Below are 12,247 nucleotides of genomic sequence, written 5' to 3'. Positions count from 1 at the left end.
ATACGGTTTAAAAAATAACTAAGTCGGATAAAAATTAAATCCTATAAATTCTTGAACGGAAAGTGTGAACGGATTGTACGTTAGACGAAAAATGTTAATGGAGATTGATCGGAATTATTAAAAAATCGGTGGACGAAAGTTAAATAAGTCAAATTTGATATGATTTGTTATTTTGAATGTCTGCCACCTGTAATGTATAAGAACAATTAATCAGTGGCGACTCGCGTATAGGGCGCTGTGGAACTGCAGCATCTCTATTTCCACTTGATATTAACGATAACATTATTAAATGTTATCGTTCTTAACATTGAAATATTATTCTTTCTTTATACTTGCACGATATATAATCCTTATGCTTAATGTCAGTAGCCGTATCCCGGTTTATGAAAAAGATACAAAAGTCTTTGTATGAAACTGTGCGCTTCACAGTTCCAGCGACGTGGTGTTTGGCTGTTGTGCGCGTGCGCACATAGGAAGCTGCAAGCGTGGGAGGGGAAGGGAGGGAGAGAGAGAGAGAGAGAGAGCACTGTCGCTCCCGCAGTGCCGATCCCGGTGTGCTGATGGAAGGTAGTTTTTTTTTTACTCCGCGTGTGTATGGAACGTTCCTTGTTCGTCCCCTTTTCTATTTTAGTCGGTGGATTGAATATAAAAGCGGTTTAGTTGTTTTTTCAGTGGTAATCAGAAGATGGCGGAAACCAAGGGCTCATTGATTGCCAAATCTGTCCAAAAACACGCTGGAAGGGCGGAAGAGAATGTTATTAATAAAAACTAATTATGTATTTGTTTCTGTGTACATAGAAATTTAAACTAAGCACCATTGGACTATAGTATTTTTAAGCGGGCATTTTATTAAGTTATTATCTAATTATAGTAAAAAATATTATCTGTATTGACATTTTATCATTTATTCGGTTAAACGAATAAAAAATCGTGTACCGTATTCTTGAATGTGATCAAGTGTAGAATTAGATTATTATCCTGCTTCCAGCTATTCTATTTGATTAATTTTTTTTCGGTTCTTTTATTTTACAGAAAACTTTAACCGTGGCCATGGTCCAGAAAATTTTTTTCTGGACCAGTATCCCCACTAATTTTAGTTACGAGCCGCCACTACAGTTGATTAACTTGAAACGTTGCAGATAACTTAGTTAATTTTGAATCTATTAATGTCTCTCACCTTTAAACAGATCTCTGTTCAGTGTATAGACTGACAGTTAATATTATTAATAGTTAATAGGTTGTATTATTAGCGGCTGAAGTAGCAAAGGTTTTCGGTTATAGTGCGAACTACAGCCATCGGATCCATAAATCGTAACGTCACATACCGTAAGCTTTATTGTGTCAATAAAAAAAATAATAGTGATGTATGTGTTAGTGTGCGCGCGCACGGTATAATTGTGTAAATATTAGGCGGGGACATACACGGATCGCTGTAAAAATTGTTGTATTACTGCTGTTATTAGTAGAATATATATTTTATACGTAATACACTCTTTGAATTTCTGTCGTCGAAGGTGGCGCTATCTACTATGTCGGTCAAGTCGGTACGGTTTTATTTTCTAGCTTTTAACGTTAGTGGCGCTGTCTAGTCTAAAAACGAAATCTTTATCGTAGTGAAATACCACTGCCGTACGTTCGGCTGTTTAGTCAGCTGACTGGTATAGTTCTGAACGTTGAGTGGATTTATATGTTGGTCATAATAAATCTGAATGCACATCGATGTCGTATAGTTTTTTACAAACTGCTGTTCGATTGAGTGAGAAAATATTTTTTGTGCGTTTAATTACAGTTATTTAATCGGTTGTGTACGATTTTTTTTTATTATAAAATAGTTTTGCGATTTTACCGTGGGTATTATATAAACCGTAAAGGTGGTTCGATATTTTACAAAATTCTTTTTTTTTATTGTATATATCATTGTTGACACTTTTCGGTTGTAATCGAAATATTAATCAGGTTCACATCGTCGATTTGCTCGTTCAAATTTATATAAATTTTCAGAAAATATTCTACACGAGTATCATTTTTTATTAGAGGTGAGGTTATTTCAGTGCGTGTTGAATTATCTGTTTATTTATTTTTCAGTGTTGTTGCAAAAAATGTTAAAAAATATTTTGCCAAGTTGCTACTAGTGTTAACGAGACGATTTTTTCATTTTATCAATTGTGTGCTGTTACGAACGAAATTATTATTGTACGTTAATAATTTTTAAAGATTTTACTCTTCGGTTGATTGTGCAGTATAATAATATATTAGTGCTGATATTATTTATTGTGAATCTTTGCCGATTACTGTAATGAAAACCAAGCGATAATATTTCATTATAAGCATTTGAATTCGCTTATCTTCAGTCGCTTTAAAAGGGTTCATAAATCGACTTAACATTTATCAGTTGTTCCCCCCTCTCCCGATTGTATGTATGCGTATATACATTCACATACTCACACTCTCAAAGAGTTTGAAAGAGATACGTTACTGGCTAATTCAGTCAAGACATTTTTCTTGATATAAAATCGATTCGGTGTATTCCCAAAGACAATTTGTTGTTATTATGCAAAACTTGTCCTGATTTTTAACGATAGGGTTTTTATTTTTCCTTTTTAAGAATTTTTGTTTAAGAGTTCACCTGTCGGGAAAATTGTCTTTTCAAGTAGCCGGATTCCAGTAAATATAAGCGAATAATAATTGCCGCGTTTGTGAGTGTGTGAAAGTGTGTTGAATTTGTTCATCTATTTTTAGATCGTGTTCTTTTAGAGTCGGACGTAACTAACAGCGGCGGCAGTTCATGAACTGTGCCAAGTGAAGATAGTGTGCAGGTCCCCCCTTGTGTTACCCCTACTATTACTGTCCGTAATAAATCCACCCTCCTCTTATACAATGTGGAGTTGTAACTTGGTCATTTATTATTTCTTATCTAATCCCGACTTTATGAACTTTCTGATCTCTTGTTTTACGTTAATAATAGTAATAATAATTTTTAATTCATCGTGTTTATTGTTTTAGCTGTTCGTCGTCGACCGATATGCCCGTTTTAATTAGTTTTCCTCTTATCAATAAATTTTTAATTAATTTTAGTGTTGAGATTTTTTTATGCATCTTTTCTTATATCATGTTTTCGGTATTCAGATCGCTGTACTAAACTATTACTGTTTTATTTGTTTATTTACTTTTTTGCACTTTACACTTACGTCGATATTATCATTAATTTTATCGATTTTTCTTGTGTAATTAAAAAAAAAGTTGAATAAATTATAATCGACATACCATAATTAATCGAGGAAACTCTGATAGCGTAAAGAAATTTTTTTATTTTGTGTATCAGGTGAATTTTGCTTGCATTAATTTAACAATGGCCATTAAAAGTTTTGCTTCGATTGTATTTATCAATTTATATCGGTTGTTCGATTTCGTTAGCGATACTATTATTTCCTTACTTCTGAAAACCAAATTATAATGTAGAGTATTATTTCTATCTTGTTTTTTGGCCGACCGGTATAGGTTATGTCGTTTGAATCCCTTGACCGAAGTACGTGGGTCCGATTAAAAGTATAATCTCGTATATTTGAAATCGGGCTTTCGGCATCCTCGCGGTGCGCCTTGCCCGTTTTATTTCAAACGGTAGTTTAGATCGATGCCGTTCAACCATACGCTCCGGTTCGTGCACTGAAGGGATAGTCCCCGTGTTAATAGTCACGATTCATATAAAGGCGGTCGATTAGAGGAAAAGAAAGTAAAGGAAGATTATGCGTTTCCGTTCGGTCGTTTTACGTAACTATATCGACCGAAACAGTGATATCGATAAGCGTTTTACCTCAACGGTTTATTAGAATATCATCGGGTGCCTTTCAAAGGATGTTTTGCGTTATAGGTTTAATATAAATCATTTAGTTTGTTCGCTTGATAATATCATTTTAAGACAAACTCGCTTAACACCGTATCGGACCAGCAACGGCCTCTTTCGTCATCTGTATATCCTTGTAAAAAAAGCCGTTTATTTCATTATCCGAGCTCCATTTTCGTTACGGCTTATCGAACCCTTAACCCTTAAGGCGCTTAATCGCATGGATATGCCGATTTTTCCGTACGTTTAATTAAGTTAGAAAAGAGCAGGATAAAGGATTTTTATACGTTCCAACTTTTTTGCTTATTTGCGTTTAACGATAGTTTATTCCAAAACGCAGTACCTATATTTAAGCGCAGTGTAGATTATATTTTTGTACCCTATTTACTATGCACATAAACACGTTTTGTATCTGTTGTTAGGAAAGATCACACTTTATTCATTAATTAGCTTGTTGTGATGTTTACGTTGTTGTAAGACGCAGTTTCCCTTTGGTTGTAAGAGTAATTATCTGTTATTTAATGTTGCTGTTGAAATTACGTGAAAAATGCCAGTTAATATCTATATACAATGCGAATCGGATAGTAAGACACGTTCTTTTAAGATAGTACATTATTTGTCATTAATTTATGTCCGCTAGCATTTATTAAATTAAAAATGACCGACCGCTTTTGAAATAAATGAATAAGTACCACATAAAATAGTGGTTTTTTTTTTTTTGTTCATTATTGTTATGATTTCAGACATCACGTTATTTACTTCAGTTATTTCTTTGGATACGTGCTGCGGGGTTAAATGACATAATCATAATGTTTGTAGGCGATCCTACACGAGTTAAAAGTCGTTCTGAAGAGTAACAAGCATTTGCGATGGTTTATTTTTTCACCGAACCAAATGTACCCTCGCGTAATTGCTTGTCACGCCCGCTGAGAGGTGAATTCGGCTTCTCACCGTTCATCACAGGGGCTGGCTAGACAATGAACATCATTATTCTCGGAGAGGAAATCTTAACTTTTACCTCGGGTGCTTTACATACGTTACAAGTAAGAAAGACCGGGTCGCGTAGTGTAAATAATCAAATTAATCTAACGTCTGTAGAGAGTTATGTCGCTTAGATTGTTTCAATTCTGTTGAGGATCAATATATAAAATGGTTACTTAAAGTCACTAGCCTTGTTACCAAAACAAACATTTATTGGTTGTGGATACATACTATCCCCCCCCCCCCCATTGTCTAACTCTGCCTGGGTGTTGTTTTGTCAACTTATCATATTTTACGATACAGAGTAGGTCTAACAAATTCAGTTAGTACTGCAATTCTTGTTAATTATTTTACTGTTTATGTATTGTTGTTTTACCGTATTAGTCAAGTTTATATTTACGTAATAATGATGATATATCGAGAAATTTAACTATTGGCTGCGCTTCGAGTCCATCAGCTCCAGTTTTAATTATTTTATTATCGTTATTCGTTCGGTATCTGTTTGCACAGATACCGATTTTCATTCTCTTGATATTCATTTTCCGAAGAGTTAATACAAGACTGGTTAAAAATCAGGTCGAAAAGTAGGTGATAAATAAAGGAATTATATCTAATTATTATTACTTTTTTTTTAGTATGACACCAGAATGTAGATAGCTGAAGCGACGTTCGTATCTACAACAGTAAATTATAAAAATGATATTGTTGGGTTTACGAATTATAAATATTTGTATAAATTTCCGTTACTTATTTTGAGATAAAATATTACCTGGTACATATTTGTGATTTAAGTACCTTTTTTAATTGATCGACAAAATTAATCGCATCAGTTTATCGTAGGCGCATTATATCTTATATTAGATAAGTAGTTACTTTATGGATCGCCTCATTGTGATCTTATTTATAGAGGTTTCTTAAATTCCATTCAATTCTTGATGAATATATATAAACATGTAATAACCGGCTTTATCCCGTATCCGCATTTGTTGTAAATGAGGTTAGTAAACGAGAACTTCGAATGAATCCGGGCAAATGCCGAAGTCATAATAATTCTACGAAAGAAAGCCGTAGAGACCGTGAAACTAAATGAACAAATCTGCTTCAAGAGTCTATTGTAGACCCGTCCCGCAGACAGTTTCTTGGGAAATAGTGATACTTTCATCTGGGACGGGAACAACACAACACCGATCGACCATTTCCGTACGCCGAAATATATCGGTTTCACTTTAAGGCGAACACAGATTCTGAAGACTCGCTTTCTCCGCAATACGCTTCGTTCTTCCGGTTGTTCCTCGTACCTGATCCCTTCAAACCGTTGAAAAGACATCTATACCGCGTTTGTTATTTCGGCGACTCCTAGAATGAAACACTAGGTATCCTATCGAGAGTTTCAGTAACGGCAACCGTTTAGCTCCCATTTTCTACACAGCATTTGCTGTTTCATCTATCTGTCTATATATATATATCTGCACCATTTTTATTTCCTTATTCCTGCACAAATCGTAACGTTTCTCTTCATGTTTCGTCATACTCCATGTCTGCACTTTATATGGGCGGATTTTACCGGTTTTTAGTCCAAAACGGGTTGTTGCATGTAAAACATCCTCATAAATAACTTTGCATCTTTTTTGAAAAGTAGACTCATCAAAAGTAGATGTTGATCAAAATTGTAGTTCGGTCGAACTCTTTTTCTCAGATCCCTCGGAGAATCAAGTGTTTTCTTTATTTCTAGATAAAATGTGAAACTTGTCGATCTCGCGTATTCTGATATTTTTAATATTAAATTTAAATTAAATTTCTTACCTTTATATTGAATGAAGCGATTATAATACAAGGAATATGGAAGATGTTGTCTGGTCATCGAACTACACGGTTTAAAATTATTTCAAAAGACTCCCCTCCTACGCTTCAGTGTAGACCGGGCTCAACAACTTGTACAAAATTGTAGAAATAGAATTCTAAATGAAATTTGTACCCTTTCGTTTTAAAATGAGCTATATCATTGCTATTCGACCTGGCAGTCCTCGAAAATTAATGTTATGTGTATTACTTCCGGTTGAAATTTTGAAACAAAGGAAAAATGCGCGGTGCCCGAATGTAAGATTAGTTTTCGCCCTACATACGCTCTTCGTGTCATTACGATAACTTACTACTCGGTGAAAGTTTTTAGCGAATAGTTGCGTGAATCTATTCGTATTTTAATCACGTAATACTTAGAACGTTAATAATTATGTTTCCTGTAAGAAGCTTAGAAAATATGTTTTCAACTTTCCGGTTGCTTAAAACACGGACCGGCCCCGCTGTTTTAAAAAAGTCGATTTATGTTTGGTTATATCTGTAGGCCTGAATTTCTATTCCGTTAGTAAATAAATTCATCTTTTTTGTAGTTGCATTTCTACGAATGCAAGCGCGTGCGCGTGTGTTTTTACGACTAAATATCCTTTTTTTCCTTGAAAATTGTTTTAAAAAAGCCGTAACATTTTTGTTAGTCATCGTGTGACGTTTCAGATCGTAGGTGAGTTGTTGCTAAGGTTACGGTTAAAGTAGAAATATTTCCCGGCATGTTTAAGGAAGATTTTGTTTATTGTGCTTGGGATTCATGGGAAGTTTAATATGTTAATAATGTATGTTTATAATTACGCTGTCACCCGATTCTTCTTTAGTTGTGCGATCAGTGTCTCGTTTTTATTTTTATCTCTCAATACCGATCGATTCTTAGCAACGTTAGCCGTGTTAAGAAAGCGGTTCCATTTAGATATATTAGTTCAATAATTACGGTAGCGTTAATTAAATTCAATGGAGGAAGTTTTTAAGTCTTATGCGGCCGACATCCGGCCATAAAAACCGACCGGGATCCTCACGCTGTAGCACAGAACGTCCAGTAAGAATGGGCATAACAAAAATGGTAAAAATTTAAATCCGTCTTAGACGTCTTGTAAATAAAACCTGGGTTTTCACGGTAGAAATATATATCTTAAAACCATTCTCCTTTAAAAATTGTCGGTAACAACTACATGGTTCATGCGTTTTGTTCGTTTGTGTAACGGATCGAATCTGTTTTTACATCCCCCCGATTATTCGATAACGAGTATAGGATGGGTCGAGACTAGTGTCGTTAAGGGAAATATATCCCCAATTTCTGGGACATGAACATCGGTGTCGGATGTTAAAATCGCGGCTGATCGTTATATAGCGTTGTGGTAAAGTTTAGGTGTTCCGTGATAGCCATCCAATTTTCTACATAAACCGCCATGGAAGTTTTAGGTATTTAAAAATTAAAATACAAGTTACAATGGTATATTTTATTTTTGATCCTTAGCTCGGTATCGGTAAAATAGGCCGTTTTTCGCCGTCCTACGATTTTCCTTGACACATTTTCTACCTTACATAACACTACGTTTCGGTATTCGGTCGCATTAGTTTCATAAGTCTGATAAAACAAGTGGTTTAATCCCTTTTTTCCTTTCATGTTATTTTTTTTTATCACTGTATATAGTGTTTAAATGCTACAAGTACCTATTAAGCGGGGTGGACCGGTCTTTCAGTGTTTGCTGCTGTGTGTACACTCGTTGTCATTCTAGTTCTATTCGTAGTGACGATGGGGATTGATGATGACCTTGTAAAGTAGTAGGCTACACTCGTTAAATTAAATGGTTTGTTTTTCATCGGTTAGCTCGTTGATTCGGTTTGTCGTTTGACGTATGAAGAATTTCGTCGCGCAAATAGCCGATCTAGAGCAGCAGCTCGCTCACATAGTGTAAAGAACTAACATTAACTATTTTTTTATATGTAAAAAATATTAAATAATTATACCAGAAATGTGTAATAATAATAGTTATCTGATAATCAATCAGCGGAACCCCCTCTCCCCACAAAAAAAGCGATGACACATGTGATCACTTATTTTTCGGCTTTGAAGTTCCTCACATTGTACAAAAACGAAAGCCAAGAAAACCGTTCAGTGCATTTACCACAAAAAAAATGTATTAAAAACTTTTTTTTGATAATTTTATTACATTTTATATAAAAAAGAACCCTAAGGTGTCAGTGTTGTTGACTATTATAAGGATAATCACCAAATTAATTTTTTGTTGACTGGTATGCCACAAAATCCTTATTTACAACACCCTATTTGTAATAAATGGAGATATTTTTACATTACTCCCTTCTTGTTATTCATGATATTCCAGATCATAAAAAAATGTGAACTCTGTTTTGTGTTTTCACCACCATATTATCTGTCTTTCGTTGATCTATATTGCAGCTATCATCTTTTTTTTTATTCAACCGATAATAAACTGTGGTATTTGTGTTTATTAAAATTTAAAAAAAAATACTTTGTTTTACGTGTAATTCGCCCAAATTATCAAACATCTTATGTATAAAGTTATCATTTGACTATATATAAAGATGAGAAAGATGGTGCACATAATACCTAGCCAAACTGAGAAGTGGTTGTTGTGCTGGCTTCTAGGTCTTTCGGTTTAAGATTTGGTTACTGGCAAGGAAGGTTTGGCATTTTTTCTCATATTGCTTCATTCATTATCTCACATTAAAATTATATGCAAACATATATCCAGGGTCATAATAAAGGAAAAAAGTGCTTCTTACAAATTCAGTATTTGCCTTATGATTATAATGAAACATCAGTAGAATTCTATCATAAGTTGCTAGTCGGTTAATGTTAACAACTTAACAATCAAGCTAATGTTAACACATCGGTTAACTTCACAATCTTTTTTCCATTTAGATCTAAACCTAGTAATCTATTCTATATTGGTTTCTTTTTTGGTGCCAGTACAAAATACAGAAATTGGTTAATAAAAAATATTTACCTTACCTTCTCAGCCTTGGCTATATTCACCTGTTTTAACTTAAATATTAGCATTATTATTAGAAATATTAGCAAATTTCTTTGGTTTTCCTAAAATTTTTCACTCATTTAGATGCTCTGTTTTTGTGTTTGGCTTAACATTTTGATGATTCTGTACTTAATCCCACAATTATATCATCGTATTGTCCACCCATCTTGTAGGGTCCTTTACATGAGAAGAAATCCATTCTTAATCATTCATATTCTATTTTTCATCGATGTGCCAAATAAATTCACATGCAAGCGACTCACCCACTCATTTTAGAGAGCTTATTTTTTAAATTAAACCTAATATTATGCACAGTCTATTACTGATAAAGAAATAAATGCATCATTTATTCTCTTGGCTGTTATATTCTATGTGTAATCAATAAAAAAAATTGTAGTTCTTTATGAATTTCCATGTAATTGTGGATCCTCTAAGAATGAGAAGGATTTTCCTAGAAAAATGTTGAAAATTTAGGACTTTTATTATTTAAGGTGTTACAAATAAATTGATGTATCCAAAAATTATAATTGTTGGTAAGCGGTTTATATATTTATTATAATTCTATATTATACCAAAGGGCCATGTTAAAATCAAATTGAATTATTTTTCTTTTATGATTATAAATTCCACTTCAGTACTGTCCATGATATGTGTATATTGTTTTAGTGTTAAAGGTACATCAAGGTAGACCTCTTTTTCAATATTTTTGCATTTTAATTTGAAAATATGTTAGATGTTTGATTCATTCATTTCCTGAAAAAAAATGGATATTAAAAACTATTTTAAACCTAGTTCCAGTCTAACACTTAATCACTCATTTCTCAGTAATAGGGATTTTTTTTGTATTTTCCTTGGTTTTGTATTTAAAAAAACCATTGCAGAGATAAAAAAGTTATGCAATATTAATTTGATTATATTTCTAGATTAGTTTTATTTTAGTTTATTTAATTTTGTTGGATTATATTGTTTACCTTGAGATATTTTATAATCCCTTTTAAAAAGTACAGGTAGCTCTGCGTTATCTGTTAATCACCTTTTTGAATATTGCTAGTTACAGCATACATTTCATAATATTTCATACTTTTTTTACTCAAAGGTTGTCAAACTAAAATATTTCATTTGTTAAAAATATTTTAACACATACCTTCATTTGTATATTAGAATAAAAAAATGCGTCTGCTATGTTTTATGTTTATATTAATTTAGTGAAGAAATAATAAATTTTAAATATTTAATCATATTGTTATTATTATGTGTTTTTAGACTATGAATTTCTTTGAATATTTATTGCTATCAACAGTTGTAATAGTCTGTAGTACAGTTTTAAGTAACTGGTTGTACAGCCTGTTTGCCCCCTCCCAACAGTAGGCCATATAGCTTTAGGATAGTTATTATTAATTGGACTGAATGTTGTTATACTTGTACTGGTTTTTGCCAGTCTGAACCGAACTTTTTTTTTCTGCTGGTGGTATAGTAATTGACAGTTTGAATATCTTATAAAAATAATTACCTGTGATGTAGTGAGTGAAAGTATTAATTTCACAGCTGCATTTTCATATCTTGTGTCTACAATATTATTATGTAATAATTACCTCCCCCATGATAATTGAAAGAGAATGAATATCTATTGCTCTGTCTTAATTTACTACTTTCTGCATCTCATTATGAAATAATATTGTAAAAGTAAATGCTACTTATATTCTACGTTCTTTTAATGTTTAAAATTATAAATTACTGGAATTTTTTTATATTTTAGGAGATAATCTGATTGCTTATTTTTAGTTTTAAAAAGGTTACTAAAGTCATCTTCTATAGGCATGAGCTTGAAACATAAAGTGATGAATTCTGAAAAAGAAGACAATTTTCAAATAATAAATAAAAGTAGTTAAATTATTGAACCAGATATTTGTTACTCAATGGAGAGTCTATTATTTGAAGCCTGTATCCATTTGATATCAAACCTTTCATATCAATTTTGATAAAGTTTATTTTAATTCTGTAAAATATATTGCAATATTAAGTTGCTCAAATCAGTATTTCTTAAACAACTACTGGTAATTGTAATGTGAAGCATTTATAATTGAAAAAAGTATTTATTTTTTTAAAACTTACCAGTAGCATTGTATACCAAATGTACACAGTAAAATTTTAATGAAATTGTATGATGACCTGTTTTCTGGAAATTATTGTGAAATATAATTACCACTTTTAAGAAATACTTTAAGATTATTTATATATAAGAATGCGTTCAAAAATAAATTATTCTATGTAGTAAACGCATTCAAAATTTTCTTTGATTAAACATTTTGAAAAAATTCAGCTTGAAATTTCACTGTTATAATCATACAAACAGCCCTTAAAATTCCTAGAATTGCAGCATTTTAGTTTCTGAAAAACGGATAATCTATTAAAAATAATTGGTTCTAGATGATATGGAATCCCAACAATGTACTTTCTTTCGTAAAGTATCCAATGTGCGAATACGTACTCGTTCATTATATATTTAATTAATTTTGAAAAAATTAAATTTTAAAATTGACTTTCTCAGACATAAAGTGAAATA

General features: G+C 32.4%; 1 protein-coding gene across 1 annotated transcript in view; it reads left to right on the top strand.

Annotated features, from left to right (window-relative positions):
- The window catches only part of sima (HIF-1 transcription factor component sima), a 238,648-nt gene that overhangs the window by 184,682 nt on the left and 41,719 nt on the right, over positions 1-12,247 (top strand). The gene's annotated exons all lie outside the window — the stretch shown is intronic.

Source organism: Lycorma delicatula, chromosome 5, assembly GCF_047948215.1.
Source record: "Lycorma delicatula isolate Av1 chromosome 5, ASM4794821v1, whole genome shotgun sequence".
NCBI lineage: Eukaryota > Metazoa > Arthropoda > Insecta > Hemiptera > Fulgoridae > Lycorma > Lycorma delicatula.
The sequence above is the reverse complement of the archived record's forward strand: the minus strand, read 5'-3'. Positions and strand labels throughout refer to the sequence as shown.